This window comes from Balaenoptera physalus, assembly GCF_965194825.1.
Source record: "Balaenoptera physalus genome assembly, chromosome: 21".
Taxonomy (NCBI): domain Eukaryota; kingdom Metazoa; phylum Chordata; class Mammalia; order Artiodactyla; family Balaenopteridae; genus Balaenoptera; species Balaenoptera physalus.
The window spans coordinates 18,868,411-18,888,705 of record NC_138902.1 but is presented as its reverse complement, the minus strand read 5'-3'; the positions used below and the strand labels follow the sequence as shown (position 1 = coordinate 18,888,705).

Here is a 20,295-nt window from a genome sequence, read left to right as displayed (position 1 = left end):
ATTTGCTTCCCAGCAGTTGTAAGTGCCAGAAACCACATTCAAAGATCTTCCCTAGACATAATTCCCAAATACGTTTTATCTCTCTGCTTCTTTGCCACCATAAGAATCTCTCTCAATTTAATAATAGCTACTTGAGGCTATAACTTTTAAGGAGAATACCCTGTCCTTAAACTGATCTTTTTTGTGAATCACTTTATTCACCTGAAAAGATTTACTGGACTGCTAGAGCTTAAAGTTGTTTTTTTTTTAAATTTCATTTTTCACGGTTTAGAGTCTACAAACAGCTGACTTTTCAACTCTGCAAAACTGTATTTCCAGACTCTCTCTATTCCCTTTCATTTATGCTTGCAAACTAGCCATCTATTTTTCAAGCATTTTCTTGGCCAAACGCAGCCAATAAAAACCACACTCCACTAGAGTTATATTTCTCAATTCTTCACCTGGAGTTCAATTTCAATAGGCACGTGTTACCTTCCAAGTGTTCACAGGAAAATGTTTTACCAAATGTCTTGCCACCGCATAACAAGGTTACCATTTTTCCAGCTGCCAGTTTCAGTTTCTTTACTGACCACAGCCAATCACTAAGCTAATAACATAGATTTCATATTTTTGTTATGAAAGGACTCCACTTCAACATATAAATATTTGTACTTGAATAGGCTAATTGCTGTAGCAGACAATCCAAAATCTTACTGGCTTAATGCAATTAAAAAATTTTTTTAAATTCAAGTTCAGTGCAAATATTCCTGGTTTGGTGGTTCTCTTGAGTTGTTCTCTTGCAAGTTTGCCTTAGTAACACAAGTGCTTCTATCTTATGGCTTTGCCATCTTACAAATTCAAGGTAATCCTGGGATAATCCAGTCCTCAGATGGGGTAAGAGAGAGGAGTGTAACTCAGAGGATTTATGACCATGCCTAAAAGTTATACACATAAATTCTGTACACATTTCTTTTTCCAGCCCCAGCCTAACAGCAAAGAAAGCTTGGAAATAAAGTCTACCCATGTTCCCAGGAAGAGGAGATAGAACTGGTGAGCGTCTAGCCAGTTTTGGAGTAAATGCAGCTAGAACCAGAGATTATCCTAATATTGGCAAGTAAAAATTATCCAATTCTAAAATATGCAACAGAGACACATAGAAAACCCAACCTGAATCCTGAAAATGTACCTATTTTATTTTATCATTTTAAAAAAAATTTTTTGGCCACACCACACAGCTTATAGGATCTTGGTTCCCCAACCAAGGATTGAATCTGGGCCATGGCACTGAAAGCACTGAGTCCTAACCACTGGACTGCCAGGGAATTAATTCCCTGTACCTCATTCATATATTAGCTAAAATGCATTGAGAATTTACTATTTCTCAGGCATTCTTCCAACTGTTTTATAATTATTAAATCATTAGCCTTTAAGATAAGCCTGTGAGGTGGATGCTATTATAATGCCCATTGTATAGATGAGGAAACTGAGGCACAAATGGACTGGGAAACTTACCCAAAGTCTCACAGGTTGTAAGTGGGAGGAACAGAATTTGATCCCAGGCAGCCTGGTTCTAGAGCACAGACTCACCCATTACACTGCTTGGCCCTTTCTGATTTATTCACGAACTTCTCAGTTTAATACACTACTGCCTAAGGGCATATTCTCTCTTCCCCTCCTCCACCCAGGATGCCATTCCCAGTCTTGTTTGTACACTTGTCCCCACTGATTCTGTAGGACCTATTCATAATGTATACTTGTACCATCCTATAACTGTGTTAGTGGAAATTTTGGGAAGAGATCATCATCCGGTCTATAGAGTGATAAGAGAAGAGGACAAAGGGCAAATTCAAGAATTTGCACATACATTGAGAGGGTAGTAAGAAGAAAAAGCCAGCCCACGCCTGACATTTGCCAGGTCTGGGGCAAAAGTCCAAACAAAGGCCCACAGTCTATACGTCTAAGACTTAAAAGTTATACACAGAATGAACACAGTGTTAAATAAAATACATTGATTCTCCTACCTTGAAAAATATATTATCATAACATTCTGGAATGCTAGATTGAACTTAGAATCCGTGGACTGGAAATTCCATGCCTGAATGTGGTGCCTGGGGAGAAGCTGGCCCCTGATGCTCCAACTCCCTTCTTTTCCCACCCTGGATCCATCTTATACCACAAGGGGCCTCTGAGGCATATAGGTGGATATTTGGGCTTTGACCACATCATCCCAGCAAATAGCCCCTCCTAGGTCCTCCGTCAAGAGAATGACTCAGGGAAAGGCCAGGCTAGAAGCCAGCTTGTGCTGTCCAAATAGGAAACTCCTGGGTTCTGATTATCAAGAATATGGTCTAGATGGAAAGAGAACACAGGTTTTGGGTGGGGATATCCTTTTTGCCCCACAGAATCCTCACACTGTAGGGAAGGGCACTGCCACAGAAGGGCCAGAGCAGGACTACTCTCTGCAGAGTAGGACTGAAATCCTTGATTTTTTCTCTGACCATGAACGAGTGACAGGGGTTGAATTTATTCTCCGGCCTCCAGCAGGACACTTGGATTACAAATAATGTTAAAGGAAGTCCTTCAGGCATAAGGAAAATACCAGTTGATGATTTAAACTACACAAGTAATGAAGAATGCCAGAAATGATAGATATGTGGGGAAATATAAAATATATTTTTCTCATTTTTAATCCTTTGAAATGTAATTGACTAGCTAAAGATATACCATGAAAACACTAATCTACAAAAAGCTGGAGTGGCTATATTAATATCAGAAAAAGATTTCAAAACAAAAATATATTGTCAGGAATAAAGAGAAACATTTCATAATAATAAAGGCACTAATACATGCAGAGGACATAACAATTCTAAACTTTTATGTACCACTATTAATAACAGAGCTTCAAAATACATAAAACAAAACTGGTAGGACTAAAAGGGGAAACAAACAAATACACAGTAATAGAACTGTAAAGAGAAATAAAACCATAATTATATTAGCAGATCACAACATTTCTCTATTAGCAATTGATGGACAAGTAGATGAAAAATCAGCTAGAATATAAAACACCTGAATTATCACTTCAACCAACTTTACCTAATTGACATTTATGAAACACTCCACATAGCGTCAGAATACACATTCTTCTCCAGTGAACATGGAACGTTCACCAAAATAAACCATATTCTAGATCACAAAACAAGCCTCAAAAAATTTAAAGGGATGAAAATCACACAAAAGTATCTTCTCTGACCATAACCAAGTTAAACTAAAAATCTCTAACAAAAAGATATCTGGAAAATCCCCTAAATAATGCGGAAATCAAATAACACACCTCTAAATAACACATCAAGAAAAGAAAATCACAAGAGAAATTTAAATTTAAACTGAATGAAAATGCAAAAATGTATGAGATGCAGCTAAAGCAACATTTAGAGGATTTTTAACATTAAATAGTTATATTAGAAAAGAATGTGTCAAATCAACGATTTAAGATTCCACTTTGAAAAACTAGACAAGATAGATCAATGGAACAGAAGAGAGGCCAGAAATAGATCCACATATTTTTGGTCAATTGTTTTTTCACAAAGATACCCAAGTAATTCAATTCAGAAAGAACAGGCTTTTCATCTGATGGAGCTGGAACTATTGGATATCCATACATTAAAAAAAAAAAAAATTAACTTTGATCCCTAACTCTCACTCTATATACAACTTAATTTAAAATGAATCATAGACCTAAATATTGGACCTAAAACTCTAAAACTTCTAAAAGAAAATGTAGGAAAATACCTTGTATCTAGAATACTTAAAAACTCTTACAAATCAACAAAACAAACAGAACAGCCCAACGTAAGAAATGAGCAAAAGATTTAAACAGACATATCACAGAAGAAAGACAAATATGCACATGAAAGGGTGCTTGGCTTCATAAGCCATCAGGGAAAGGCAAATTAAAAACCAGAAAGAGTTACCACTACACATCCACTAGCACAGCTTAAATTTTTAAAAGACTAAATGCTGGCAACAATGTGGAGCTATGGGGACTGCCCTGGTGGTCCAGTGGTTAAGACTCTGTGTTCCCAATGCAGGGGGCATGGGTTCGATCCCTGGTCAAGGAACCAAGATACTGCATACCAAAAAAAAAAAAAAAACAAACAAGAAAAAGAAAGGGAGTTAAAGAATGTGGACCTATGTCTTGTTTATGGTTTCCTTTGCTGTGCAAAAGCTTTTAAATTTAATTAAGTCCCATTTTTATTTTTTTTATTTTTTATTTTTTTAATTTAATTATTTATTTATTTATTTTTGGTGTGTTGGGTCTTCGTTTCTGTGCGAGGGCTTTCTCTAGTTGCGGCGAGCAGGGGCCACTCTTCATCGCAGTGCGCGGGCCTCTCACTATCGCGGCCTCTCTTGTTGCAGAGCACAGGCTCCAGACGTGCAGTCTCACTAGTTGTGGCTCACAGGCCTAGTTGCTCCACGGCATGTGGGATCCTCCCAGACCAGGGCTCGGACCCGCGTCCCCTGCATTGGCAGGCAGACTCTCAACCACTGCGCCACCAGGGAAGCCCTAAGTCCCATTTTTAAATTTTTGTTTTAATTTCCGTTACTCTAGGAAGTGGGTCAAAAAAGATCTTGTTGTGGTTTATGTCAAAGAGTGTTTTTCCTATGTTTTCCTCTAAGAGTTTTATAGTGTCTGGTCTTACATTTAAGTCTTTAATCCATTTGGAGTTTATTTTTGTGTATGGTGTTAGGGAGTGTTCTAATTTCATTCTTTTACATGTAGCTGTCCAGTTTTCCCAGCACCATTTACTGAAGAGGCTGTCTTTTCTCCATTGTATGTTCTTATCTCCTTTGTCATAAATTAGGTACCCATATGTGCATGGGTTTATCTCTGGGCATTCTGTACCATTGATCAGAGTGAAATAAGTCAGAAAGAGAAAAACAAATACCATATGTTAACGCATACATAAGGAATCTAAAAAAAAAAAAAAATGGTACTGATGAACCTAGTTGCATGGCAGGAATAAAGATGTAGACACAGAGAATGGACTTGAAGACACAGGGTGGGAGGGGGAAGCTGGGGCAAAGTGAGAGTAGCATCGACATATATACACTACCAAATGTAAAATACTTGGATGGTGGGAAGCAGCTGCGTAGCACAGCGAGATCGGCTTGGTGCTTTGCAATGACCTAGACGGGTGGGGTAGGGAGGATGGGAGGGAGGCTCAAGGAGGGGACTATGGGGACATGTGTATGCATGTGGCTGATTCACTTTGTTGTACAACAGAAACTAACACAGTATTGTGAAGCAATTATACTCCAATAAAAATTATTTTAAAAAAAACAAGAATGTGGAGGTATGGAAACTGTCATAGATTGCTCAGGAATGCAAAAGGGTGTAACCACTTTGGAAAATGGTTTGGCATTTTCTTATAAAGTTAAACATCTACTTACCATAAGATCCAAATATCTCACTTTGAGATATTTACTCCATATAAAATTATTTTTAATTTTTACTGGAATATAGTTGATTTATTGTACAATGTTGTGTAGTGTCAGGTGTACAGCAAAGTGAATCAGTTATACTCTATTTTTTTAGATTCTTTTCCATATAGGTTATTACAGAGTACTGAGTAGAGTGCCCTGTGCTATACAGTAAGTTCTTATTAGTTATCTATTTTATATATAGTAGTGTGTATATGTCAATCCCAGTCTCCCAATTCAACCCTCCCCTCCCTTATCCCCAGGTAAACCCCATAGAAACTAAGACGTATGTCCACACAAGGACTTGTATTCAAATGTTTATAGCAGTTTTATTCCTAACAGCTCAAAACTAGAAACAACACAAATGTCCATTGCCTGGTGTTTGCGTAATAATCGTATACTTCTCAGCTATAAAAAAGAACAAATTACTGCTATGGAACAACATGCATGAATCTCAAAACTGTGATGCTACGTGGAAGAATCCAGACACCAAAGACTAAATACTGTAGTTTCCATTTATACACAATTTTAGAGAAGACAAAACTATAATGACAGAAAGATTAACTGTTGCCAAAGACCAAGAATAGGGGGAGAAGATTGATTCGAAGAGGCAGGAGGCATTTTGGGGTGAGGGAAATGTTTATGATTATGGTGGAAGTTATAGGACTCTACATATCTGTCAAAACTTAAATAGTTAACTACATTCGTAGCATGTGATATCTGAAGCATACAAGAGAACATATAAAGATAATATAGTTAATACATATTGAGATATAAATAAAATGAACACTAGTGAAACTGCCACTTGAGATCTAGAGTGTTACAGATATTGTTTCTCCTTATGCCAATGGATTGTTTTTTTAAACAAAAAATGAATAACTACCTAATCTTATTATAGTTAAAAAACGATAATCAATGAAAGTTATTGTACCTGTATTACATCTCAACATAACTGATTTTTTTAATGTGAAGGTGAAACCTGGAGCAAGGACCCCTCTTGACTGAGTCTAAGGGCAGTAAAGAAAACAGAAACTAGTAAAAGAAACTAAAAATGTACAATTTGTAAGGTGGATAGAGACCCCGATCATTGTGTTAACAGGAGCCTAGGAGTACCAACCGCTGCCACACATCAACAACAGCTAACAATGAGGGTTTCTGTTGGCTTTTTTTATGAGATGGTCAGTCATTGGGGGCCACAAGAGGAGACCAAGGAGTGATTCAGGAAAACAAATGTATTATACTCACAGGTCCTAGAAACAGGAGACATAGCACAGCACCCAGTGCCACTTGGAGAAACACCAGGGGACTCAGGAGGCAGAAGACAGGAAGCAGGGGAGCACTTAGACCATGGCCTTTATTGGAGTTTCTGCAGGAGAGACAAAGCAGGGCAAGTAAACAGTTTAGGGCTGGCTGGTTTGAATCATTTCAGCGAGCTTTGGGCTATAGGGATGGTCTCTAGTTGCCTGGTACCTGGCCTTAGGATCAAGGCAAAGGAATATCATCTCCCGGGGTGCAGGGGCCAGATAGAGGAAGCCAGGCTCCGGATTTGCTTAGTTTGCATAACAAGGCCATGCTCCCAGCTGAGCCCTAGCTTGCCTCTAGGAATTGGTTAGACCAGGGAGGAGCGGTCTCTCCCCAGCCAGAAAGGAATATTTTTAAGATGTTAAAACAGCATAACATGCAGGAGGGAAAAAAAAAAAAAAAAAAATATATATATATATATATATATATATATATATATATTACACATATATAATATATAATACATATATAATACAAACAATGCCATTTCCTATGTGCCATGAACACTTCTGAATTTCTTGAATTAACTCTTTTAATCTGCTTAACAACCCTGCTAGTGAGTCAAACATAGTCAGCACTGAATGTTGCATGCCAGGTGAGGACCAGAGTGGACAATGCATTTGTGCTAACGCCCGTGCTTAATTATTAGTAGGTCGAAGTTGAAGCCAGATTGTTTCTGGTTAAGATATGAAGGAGCAAAAACAAAGAACGTAGGCAGGTCCCTCCAGACGTTGGCTGTGAAGAAAACAAATGTTACAGAGTTACAGTCAAAGGAAGATTTGGTTTTTTAGGTTCTGAGATTGTTAACATGTTATATAATAAGGGAAAGGATCTGGGAAAGATAAAGATATTGAAAATATAAATGGTTTGGGGGATACTTGATGAAAAAGGAGAACTTGAGTGAATTACTTCACCTCTGGGAGCCTTGACTATTTCTTAATCTGTAAAAATAGTCATCATAATCCCAACTGCCAAAATTTTGGTGAGGATTAAATGAAAGAAGATATAGCACATTTCGCACATATTCTGGCATAAAGTATTGCTCAATAAATGACCATTTTATTCCTTCCACCTTCTTTTTCTTTTAATATCACAACACAACTTGCTCTATGATGTGCAAACCAGCTGCAAAATGTAAACTTGCTATAATTCCATCTTTTCAGGTTTTTTATGAATGCTTTAAAAAATACCAGGGGCAAGGGGAGCTGGAGAACTTTCAAATAAGTCATTGAGAACCTGACAGATGTCAATGGCTGTATCCAAATGTTGAATAGGAAACGAAGCATAGGAATAAATGTGATGCTTTTTGGAAATGAAGACAAAGCGTGAAGGAAAACTGAAATAAGAGAACACATTAACCCCAAGAAAAAAATTTATTGAGTTTGTTATTGGAACAGAGTAACTGGTACTTTTATCTCAGACGATTGTTGCATTAAACTAAACAGACCAAAATGTTGTAAGCATTCTGATTACCTTCCTTAAGTGGCATTAGCAATGTAAATATCAACGGAGCAGGTGAACTATGTGAGATTAACTGCCTATAAAAATGGGGGTAAGAGTGAATATGGGATTTTTATTTTTAAAAGTTAAACTACAATAATAGCCCCAGGGACATATAAAGGCAGCCAGGAAATGTCAAAGATAAAAATGTTAATTAGAACATTTGGTTTCTTCTTAAAGCAGGCTGTGGTGTTGTCCTTTCTCTGACATTTGGAAACCTGAAATTCTTCTTCACCAGTTCACCCTGGACTAACATACAGCTTCATTAAAAAAAAATCAGTGAATGTGGGCTTCCGTGGTGGCGCAGTGGTTGAGAATCTGCCTGCTAATGCAGGGGACACGGGTTCGAGCTCTGGTCTGGGAAGATCCCACGTGCCGCGGAGCGACTACGCCCGTGAGCCACAATCCCTGAGCCTGCGCGTCTGGAGCCTGTGCTCCGCAACAAGAGAGGCTGCGATGGTGAGAGGCCCGCGCGCCGCGATGAAGAGTGGCCCCCGCTTGCCGCAGCTGGAGAAAGCCCTCGCACAGAAACGAAGACCCAACACAGCCAAAAAAAGTAAAAATAAATTAAAAAAAAAAAAAAAGTCCCTACAAGACTTAAAAAAAAATCAGTGAATGTGATATTTACTTTTTAAGAGTTCAAAGATTGTGCCCTCACTGGGGGTAGGTATCATGGAGTCAAGCTCTGTATTTCACGCAAAGGTAAAATCTGTAAAAAAATATTTGCTTAAAATACCCTGGAGAATATTTTGTATCCCTTAGAGTAATAAGCAGGGAGGCACTTTATTGCTGTCTCTATTCTCTGTATTAGCATTTATGTAAGAAAGGGAGCTAGAGTTGCTAGAATGAAAATGTGCTCCAGTGAAGCACAGAGAGGGCACACGTCAGAGAATGTGGGTCTGGACATGAATCCCGTGCATCAACAAGACTAACATGCTCCTCGCACACAGGAAGCATGTGTACTCACGTACACACATGTGTATGTTTATGTATAGTGTGTGCATAAGAGTCTTTTGAAGATCTAGTTAAAATACAGATTCCAGCTCCACCCAACTCAGCACCCAACTCTAGTCAACTGTATTAATAGGTCTAGTGTTGACCCCAGAGTATGCATTTTGAACTATCACCCCCATGTGATTTTAATGCAGGGGCTCTGACGACCATACTTATAAAAGCACAGTTATAGGGCCATTTTTAAGTTACTCACAATGAGGAAAAGAGCGATACTGATTTAATTAGTACCTTTATCTAAGCTGCTCTTCCCTTAAGCAGAGTAAGGTAAGTGATCTGATTTCTGAGCCTCTGAGTTCCTTGAAGTAACAAAGACATTCTGTCATTAGAGCTCACTCTGGATAGGTTCTTTCTTTACAGAAGTAATGCATTGATTGAAATGCACATTCAGACAAAAATAATACATGCGTAATTTGGCCCGTCCTATTTCTAGTGTGCTAGAAAGGTAAAGCTGTTGGAGACAACCCACCAAAGAAAGGCCTTGGGGTCTACCTTCCTTGACCTCTTTCATCTCTAGTGACCTTTGTCTCCACTCTACATTATTATTCCACTCTCATGACCACAACCTACACAGTTTAGCTTCTCCCAGAACAACAGAAATGGAAATCTTTCCATCAAGAATTCCCCCCAGTGACCACAAAGCTCTGTCCGTCCATGTGGGGCTCCTCTGAGACCTCTGTTCCTTGTCCCATCTCCCTTTGCCTCATTAGAGTCCTGTCTTTAACTTCTCTTGTTCATTTTGGAATTCATCATCTCAACAATTTTGTTGGGACTAAATGCAATTCCTTTCTGCATTATCTTTCTAGCTTTCATAGCTGACAAAACACAAACCCTAGATCAGTCCAGCTGACCATTTTCTCGGTGCTCACACTGGGATACTGGACTCAGAGATAAGTGAAAAACACGGCAGACGATTGCCACTATAAATTCATAATTTATAAACCTCATCTCAGTTCTCAAACTTCTCAGAAATCCCTCTTTATCTTACTCATACACAATTTCCCATTCTCCATGCTACGTATTTCCAATCTTTGCCACTCTCTTCAAACTTCTTGACCCCTCATTCTCAAGGGAAAATGCACCCCCTATTTCATTCATAGAGAAAACAGAACACACCAGACAAGAACCACTAAACTTTCTATCTCCAGACAACACATGTGCCGACACCTGCTCCTGTTATAACAGATGAAACATCTCTTTTTCCGTCCCCAGAGAATCCTACCATGGTGCTTTCCATCCTTTTTTCTTCTCTTGTTGCTCAAAGTATCATCTGTGAAATACCAGCATCATTATCACCTAGGCACGGAAGGCTTGACAAGGTACAGAAGCCTCAGTCCAAACCTTCAAAATCAGAATCTCTAGATTTAGCATCAAAGAACTGTGCATTTTTAAAGTTTTCTAGGTGATGTTTGTTCTCCCTCAAGTATGACAGTGACTGACCTCTAGCCTCATCAGAGACCTACAGCATTTACTTCCCCTCATCCCTGGGTCTTCAATACCTTCCAACAGTATTTTAACTTGCATAATTCTCTCATCAATATTGACTGTCTGTCCCCCCACCCACTTAGACTTTTTATTTTTCTTTGCTGATTCACAGATTTCCTGAGACAGTTGCTACTTACTTTCTACACTTTCTAAACTGGCATTCCCTTTTCAGTCAACTGTCCCTACCATCACCACTCCCACCTACTTGACTGACAATGGTAGTCACTAACTCATGGCTGAACCATGGCTGAACCCAGGAGGCATGTTTCTGTCCTCATCTTACTTGACCTGTTGACAGCATCTGCCTCAGCCGACCTCCTTCCCTAGCCTTCTCTGACACTCTGCAAGCTGCTCCTTCTCTGTCATAGCTCACTCTTATTCTCTGCCCACTTCTTAGAGTGCTCTACAGACTTCTCTAGGATTTCTTCTAATTGACATATATGTTCCTGGGGAAGTACCATCTGCTTCCATGCCCATTTTTTTTTTGTTTTTGGTTTGTTTGTTTGTTTTTTGGCCATGCTGCGGGATCTTAGTTCCCCAACCAGGGATTGAACCCGGACCATGGCAGTGAAAGTGCTGAATGCTAACCACTGGACTGCCAGGGAATTCCCTCCATGCCGTTAAATATTATATATAATCTGATGGACACCAAATCGATACTGGAAGCCAGATTTCTCTCTCAAGCTGCATTTCCACCATGTCCATTCCACTCCCACACATTCCCCAAGCCTGTTTCTGTTCTCTGTTCTCTACCTGAATCATCCCTGAGCATCACCTGTGACTCCTGCTCCTCCTCCACCTCCACATCTGATTAATCATCAAGTCCTATTTATTCTATCTCCTAAGTCTCTGCCAAATCTGTTCATTCATTTCTCTACATCGCCCCCTGCTCTTCCCTCCCTTTCCTTTCCTGAATATTCAGTACCAAAACCATGAGGTGGGACCAAGGAAGGCAGGCATCAACATCGATGTGGGGGTGACAGGGAGCTGCAGTGGCCCAGGGTATCAGAGCCAGAGTGGGATGAGAACAGCAGGGAGTGCTAGAATGGAAAGGGAGAAAAACTAGATTGAACCCTGTTGTGTTGGACTAGGAATTGGAGGTTCAGGTGTGAATTTAAGATTTTTAATATAGATATATAGATAGACATAAATAGAGATAGAGATATATAGAGGTATATAAATAAATAAATATAGATGTAATATATACACCTACAGGCATATGTATATGTATATCCCTTAGCACTGTTGACTGAGACAGCCTGAGAGGCTGATGTATATGGTTGTATTGGGTTAATGTTGGAAAGTGTCCTTGTTTGTAGGAAATACACCCTAAAGTGTACAAAGATGGTGGAACATTAGATAGGTAACTTATTCTCAAGTAATTCAGGGGAGGAAAAAAATCTTTGTACTGTATCTGGAAATTTTCTGAAAGTTTGAGATTGTTTTGAGATGAAACAATAAATAAAAACAACAATGAGATATCGCTACACACTTATTAGAATGGCTAAAATCCAAACGACATGTATTTTTTAAAACCTAGCTTCTTTCTATCAGTAATTACAAGATCCCACAGACAGAAAATCAGTAAGTATACAGTTGAACTGAATAGCATATCAATCAATTGACATTTTTAGAATACTTCATCTAACAACAGTAGAATACACATTCTTCTCAGGGTCACATGGAACATCCACCAAAGTAGACCACATTCCTGGCCACAAAATATGCCTTAACAATTTTGAAAGAGTAGAAATCATACAAATTATGTTCTCAGACCATATTGGGATTAATTTAGAAATCAGTAACAGAAAGGTGGCTGGAAAATCCCCAAATATTTGGAAATTAAACAACACAATTTTAAATAACACATGGGTCAAAGAAAAAGTTTCAAGAGAAACTTTAAAATATTTTGAACTAACTGAAAATCAAATTAAAACATCAAAGCTTGTGGAATGTAGCAAAAGCCGTACTTAGAAGGAAATTAAAGCATATATTAGAAAAGAAGACAGATCTAAACTTAGTAATCTAAGCTTCTACTTTGGGAAACTAGAAAAAGAAAGCAAATTAAATTCAAATTAAACAGAATTAAAGAAAGAATAAAAATGGAGCAAAAATCAATAAAATTGAAAATAGGAAATTAATAGAGGACATCAGTAAAACCAAAAGCTTTTCTTGAAAAGATCAATAAAATCGATGAACCTCTAGCTAGGCTAACTAAGAATAAAAAATAGAAGACACAAATTACTATTATCACAAATGAAAGAATACTGATTCCATGGACATTAAAAGGATAATAAAAGGGAAAAAAGAATAATAAAGTATTATACACAACTTTATTCCCACAAATTTGATAACCAAGATGAAATAGGCCAAGCTCTTGAAAGGTACAATGTACCAGAACTCATATAAGGAGAAATAGATACACTCAATAGGCCTATATCTATTAGAGAAATTGAATCAATAATTAATAATCTCCCAAAGCAGAACACACCAGGCCCAGGTGGTCTCACTGTTGAATTCTACCAAACACTTAAAGGAGAAATTAATACCAATTCTTGGCAACATGTTCCAGAAAATGGAAGCAGAAAGAATACTTCCTAATCAATTTTATGAGGCCGACATTGTTCTAATAGCAAAACCAGACAAAGAAGTTACAGAGAAAGAAAATTACAGACCAATATCTCTCATTAACATGGATGCAAAAATCCTCAAGAAAGTATTAGCAATTGAATACAAAACTGTGTAAAAAGATCATACACCATGACCAAATAAGATTTATCCCAGGTACACATTCAGAAATCAACTAATGTAATCCATCAATCAGGCTAAAGAAGAAAAATCATATGATGGTATCAGTAGATACAGAAAAAATTCTCTATCTCATTTGATAAAATCTAACACTCATTCATGATAAAAAAAAACTTTCAGCAAACTATGAATAGAAGAGAATTTTCTCAACTTGATAGGAAAAATTTATAAAAACACTATAGCTAACATCTACTTAAGGGTTAACATACAAAAGTGAACTGCTTTCCTATATAACAGTAATGAACAACTGGAATTTGAAATTAAAAACACAACACCATTTACATTAGCACCCTCCAAAAGTAAAACATTTAGGCATAAATCTAACAAAATATATATAATTCTATATGAAGATAACTATAAAACTCTGATGAAGGATTCACAGAAGATCTAAGTGAATGAAGAGATATTCCATGTTCATGAACAGGAAAACTCAATATTCTTAAGATGTCAGTTCCTCTCAGCCTGATCTATAGATTTAATGAAATTTCAATCAAAATCCCAATGAGTTATTTTGTGGAGATTAACAAATTGACTCTAAAGTTTGCATGGGAAGGTAATAGACCCAGAATAGCCAACACAATATTGAAGGAGAAGAGCAAAGTCAGAGGATGACATTACCTAACTTACTATAAAGCTACAATAATCAAGACAGTATGATATTGGTGAAAGAACAGGTAAAAAGATCAGTGAAACAGAATAGAGAGCACAGAAATAGGCCCACACAAATATAGTCAACTGATCTTTGACCAAAAAAGCAAATGCAATTAAATGGAGAAAGGATGGTTCTTTGAACAAATAGTGCTGGTACAACAAATAGTGCTGTCCAGTGCTGGAACAACAGGACATCCATATGCAAGAAAATGAATCTAAACAAGACCTTACATCTTTCACAAAAATATCAATATTAACTAAAAGTGGATCATAGACCTAAACGTAAAACACAAAACTATGCAACTCCTGCAAGACAACAAAGAAGAAAATCTAGATGACTTTGGGTTTGGTGATGACTTTTTAGATACAGCAAAAACATTATCTATTAAGGAAAAAATTGATAAGCTGGACTTCTTTAAAATTAAAATGTGCTCCACAAAAGGCACTGTTGAGAGAATGAAAGTATAATCCACAGTCTGGGAGAAAATTTTCATAAAGCATATATCTAATGAAGTACTAGAATCTAAAATAAAAAGAACTTTAAAAACTCAACAGTAAGAAAACACCCAATTTAAAACTGGGCAAAATATCTGAAAAGATACCTCACCAAAGAAGATATACAGATGGCAAATAAGCATATGAAAAGATGTTCAACACCATATGTCATTAGAGAATTGCAAATTGATACGATGAGATACCACTACACACCTAGTAAAATGGCTAAAATCCAAAACACTGATAACACCAAATGCTGGCAAGGATTTGGAGCAACTGGAACTCTCATTCATTACTGGTGGGAAAGCAAAATGGTACAGCCACTTTGGAAGACCGTTTACTAGATTCTTAGAAGGCTAAACACAGGCTTACCATATGACCTGGCAATTCTGCTCCTAGGTATTTATCCAAGGGAGTTGAAAACATAGTCACACAAAACTTGCACATGAATGTTTATAGTAGCTTTGATCATAATTGCCAAAAATTGAAAGCAACCAAGATGTCCTTCAATAGGTGAATGTATAAACAAACAGTGGTACATCCATACAATGGAATATTACTCAGTGATGTAAAAAAAAAAAAAAAAGAGTGATCAAGCCACAAAAAGACATGAGGGAAACTTGCTAAGTGAAAGAAGCCAGCTCGAAAAAAATGTACGTAATGTAATGTAGTATGTAATGTATGATGCCAACTATATTACATACTGGAAAGTCGAAACTGTAGGACAGTGCAAAGATCATTGGTTGCCAGGGATTTCAGGTAGGGAGCAACGGATAACTAGGTGGAGCCCAGCGAATTTTTAGGGCAGTGAAACTATTCTGTAGGATAGTGTAATGGTAAATAGACGACATTATGCATTTGTCAAGACCTATAGACCTGTACCAGACAAAGAGTAAGCCCTAATGGGAACTATGGACCTTAGGTAATAATCATTTGTCAGTAATGATGTATCAGTTTTAACAAACATACCACACTCATGGCAAGATGTTAGTAGTAGGAGAAACTGTGTGCACAGGCACAGGGGGAGGAGTTAGTAGGTGGACCTCTACATAATTTTTCTGTAAACTTAAAACTGCTCTAAGAAATAAAGTCTATTAAAAATGATAAATACATAAGATAAAAAATAAAGTCTACTAAAAAAAATCTATCCACTTTTCTGCACTGCAATTTTTTTAAATTTATTTTTTATTTTTTAAAATTTTTTTTGCACTGCAGTTTTTATACTTTTGTTCAAGCTACATCCATCGTTTGTCCCTGTGCTATTATAACCTCCCACCCACCTTCAAATTTCCCCTCTCTGGTCCATAGTCCACTCTGCAGCAAGAGTGATATTTTTAAAATATAAAAATAGTCGTGCTCTCTCTAACTGTAAATACTTCCATTGTTCGCCATTGCCTTCAGAATACAATTCTGAATCCTTCACGTGGATCATCCAGCCCTCAAGGGCTGGTCCCTGCCGTCTCCTCTAGACTCTTCCCCACAAATCCTGCCCCACCGTCAGACGCCAGCTCTGCCGAGCTTCTTGCCATTTCTCCAGTGTGCTGTCTTCTCTCCTCTGTACTGTTTTCCCTCCCCCACTATCCTTCACTCAGACGAAACCTATTCCTCCTCTGGTCTCATCTTAAACATCTTTTCCCCTAGGAAACAGTCCCAGTTTGGTTGAAAAGGGACCCTAATAACCTTCAAGTTTAAAAACAGAATTTTATGGATTTTCAATTTACACATCTGATAACTCACCTTATTACATTTTAGGAAGAGCCTGAGAAATGCCTCCCAGCCTAGTCTGTGGCTTTAAGGGATGGAACAAAAGCATCTGAGGGAAAAAAAATGAAAAAAACAAAAGAAAACAGAACAACTAAACCCCACTCAGCCATACGTGTGTGATTGGCTTTCCAAGTACAAATGTATCTGGGCTGGATAGCAGCCTGAACCCCACTGAGGACTCCCAGACCCTGATCCCATGTCACAACCAAAACAAAGTTAAAGTGACCCCTGGGAAAGTTGACAGGTCATCACAGCTGTTCTGATGTGGATGCAGTCAGATTCCCCGAGGTGATAGTGACTGTTACTATAGGAATAGCTCTTGCGTATTAAAGAGGTATTAAAAAATAGTCCAGCTGTTCATGAAGAGTCACTTGGGCCGGGGAGGGAGAGGTGAAGGGTCAAAGCCAAGGTTAAGGTTTGAACTGAGAACATGCTTGCCCCTCAAGGGTCTAAGAAAGGAGGAGAGGCGAACACTTTATGAACGCTAGAGTCCAAAGGATAAATATGCATTCCTCCTTTTTCAAACAAAATTTAATGAAGAGGCAAGCATCTCTGCTAAAGGTGGTTGTAATTGCATCCATCATCTATAAGCAGCTGAGCCTGTTTATGTCAAAGATCATAGATGGCAGACTCAGATTTTTTTTAAATTTTTTAACATCTTTATTGGAGCATAATTGCTTTACAATGGTGTGTTAGTTTCTGCTTTATAACAAAGTGAATCAGTTATACATATACATATGTTCCCATATCTCTTCCCTCTTGCATCTCCCTCCCTCCCACCCTCCCTATCCCACCCCTCTAGGTGGTCACAAAGCACCGAGCTGATCTCCCTGTGCTATGCGGCTGCTTCCCACTAGTTATCTGTTTTATGTTTGGTAGTGTATATATGTCCATGCCACTCTCTCACTTTGTCCCAGCTTACCCTTCCCCCTCCCCTTATCCTCAAGTCCATTCTCTAGTAGGTCTGCATCTTTATTCCCGTCTTGCCCCTAGGGTCTTCATGACCTTTTTTTTTTTTTTTTTTTTTTTTAGATTCCATATATATGTGTTAGCATATGGTATTTGTTTTTCTCTTTCTGACTGACTTCACTCTGTATGACAGACTCTAGGTCCATCCACCTCACTACAAATAACTCAATTTTGTTTTTTATGGTAGAGTAATATTGCATTATATATATGTGCCACATCTTCTTTATCAATTCATCTGTCGATGGACACTAAGGTTGCTTCCATGTCCTGGCTATTGTAAATAGAGCTGCAGTGAACATTGTGGTACATGACTCTTTTTGAATTATGGTTTTCTCAGGATATATGCCCAGTAGTGGGATTGCTGAGTCGTATGGTAGTTCTATTTTTAGTTTTTTAAGGAACCTCCATACTGTTCTCCATAGTGGCTCTATCAATTTACATTCCCAGCAACATTGCAAGAGGGTTCCCTTTTCTCCACACCCTCTCCAGCATTTATTGCTTGTAGATTTTTTGATGATGGCCATTCTGATTGCTATGAGATGATATCTCATTGTAGTTTTGATTTGCATTTCTCTAATGATTAATGATGTTGAGCATTCTTTCATGTGTTTGTTGGCAATCTGTATATCTTCTTTGGAGAAATGTCTATTTAGGTCTTCTGCCCATTTTTGGATTGGGTTGTTTGCTTTTTTGATATTGAGCTGCATGAGCTGCTTGTAAATTTTGGAGTTTAATCTTTTGTCAGTTGCTTCATTTGCAAATATTTTCTCCCATTCTGAGGGTTGTCTTTTCGTCTTGTTTATGGTTTCCTTTGCTGTGCAAAAGCTTTTAAGTTTCATTAGGTCCCATTTGTTTATTTTTGTTTTTATTTCCATTTCTCTAGGAGGTGGGTCAAAAAGGCTCTTGCTGTGATGTATGTCATAGAGTGTTCTGCCTATGTTTTCCTCTAAGAGTTTGATAGTGTCTGGCCTTACATTTAGGTCTTTAATCCATTTTGAGTTTACTTTTGTGTATGGTGTTAGGAAGTGTTCTAATTTCATTCTTTTACATGTAGCTGTCCAGTTTTCCCAGCACCATTTATTGAAGAGGCTGTCTTTTTTTCCACTGTATATTCTTGCCTCCTTTATCAAAGATAAGGTGACCATATGTGCGTGGGTTTATCTCTGGGCTTTCTATCCTGTTCCATTGATCTATATTTCTGTTTCTGTGCCAGTACCATACTGCCTTGATTACTGTAGCTTTGTAGTATAGTCTGAAGTCAGGGAGCCTGATTCCTCCAGCTCCGTTTTTCTTTCTCAAGATTGCTTTGGCTATTCGGGGTCTTTTGTGTTTCCATACAAATTGTGAAATGTTTTGTTCTAGTTCTGTGAAAAATGCCAGTGGTACTTTGATAGGGATTGCATTGAATCTGTAGATTGCTTTGGGTAGTAGAGTCATTTTCACAATGTTGATTCTTCCAATCCAAGAACATGGTCTATCTCTCCATCTATTTGTATCACCTTTGATTTCTTTCATCAGTGTCTTATAATTTTCTGCATACAGGTCTTTGTCTCCTTAGGTAGGTTTATTCCTAGGTATTTAATTCTTTTTGTTGCAGTGGTAAATGGGAGTGTTTTCTTAATTTCACTTTCAGATTTTTCATCATCAGTGTATACAAATGCAAGAGATTTCTGTGCATTAATTTTGTATCCTGCTACTTTACCAAATTCATTGATTAGCTCTAGTAGTTTTCTGGTAGCATCTTTAGGATTCTCTATGTATAGTATCATGTCATCTGCAAACAGTGACAGCTTTACTTCTTCTTTTCCAATTTGGATTCCTTTTATTTCTTTTTCTTCTCTGATTGCTGTGGCTAAAACTTCCAAAACTGTGTTGAATAATAGTGGTGAGAGTGGGCAACCTTGTCTTGTTCCTGATTTTAGTGGAAATGGTTTCAGTTTTTCACCATTGAGGATGATGTTGGCTGTGGGTTTGTCATATATGGCCTTTATTATGTTGAGGAAAGTTCCCTCTATGCCTACTTTCTGGAGGGTTCTTTATCATAAATGGGTGTTGAATTTTGTCAAAAGCTTTCTCTGCATCTATTGAGATGATCATATGGTTTTTCTCCTTCAATTTGTTAATATGGTGTATCACATTGATTGATTTGCATATATTGAAGAACCCTTGCATTCCTGGGATAAACCCCACTTGATCATGGTGTATGATCCTTTTAATGTGCTGTTGGATTCTGTTTGCTAGTATTTTGTTGAGGATTTTTGCATCTATGTTCATCAGTGATATTGGGCAGGCTCAGATTTTAATTCTTGGAAACCCAAGCTGAGAGGCAGAGATCCAGACAAGGGATGCAAAGGGGAAAGTGTAAACTGAAGAATGTCAGGCAATGCAGGCAACAAGAGAAGGTGATAATAGTCCTTCTCCTCAGGCTCCCAAAACACCCAGGGTGGCCTTAAGCTAGGTTGAGTGTGGGAGGGCAGAGGATGCTTAACCACTGAACTCGCTGTATAAGGGACCGCAGCCACCAGTCACTTCTACCTCTGCCTGGACACTTAGTTATCTGCCCTCTGCTTTATCCTCCAATACTATTACTGCAGCTTCCTTGGAGCAGCGGTTCACTCATTCATTTATTCATACATTCATTTTTCATTCAATAAATATTCACTGGGACCAGGCACTGGGGACACAGTGATGAATAGGACAGACATCTTTGTTCTCACTAGGCCTACATTCCGGTTGGGGGGATAGACAATAAATAGACAAATACATATACAAAATAATGTCAGGAAGTGAAAAGTGCTATGAAGGAAAAAACCTAGGATAAAAGAATAGATGGGCTAAAGATGGTGG

The 20,295-nt window shown here is 38.0% G+C and overlaps 1 protein-coding gene across 1 annotated transcript in view; it reads right to left on the bottom strand.

The window, feature by feature from the left end:
* Positions 1-20,295, bottom strand: part of FUT10 (fucosyltransferase 10) — a 259,413-nt gene that overhangs the window by 51,548 nt on the left and 187,570 nt on the right. Inside the window, exon 7 of the transcript XR_014258323.1 lies at positions 6,709-6,829. The gene's annotated coding sequence lies outside the window, so the exon portion shown is untranslated. The remainder of the gene's footprint in view (positions 1-6,708; positions 6,830-20,295) is intronic.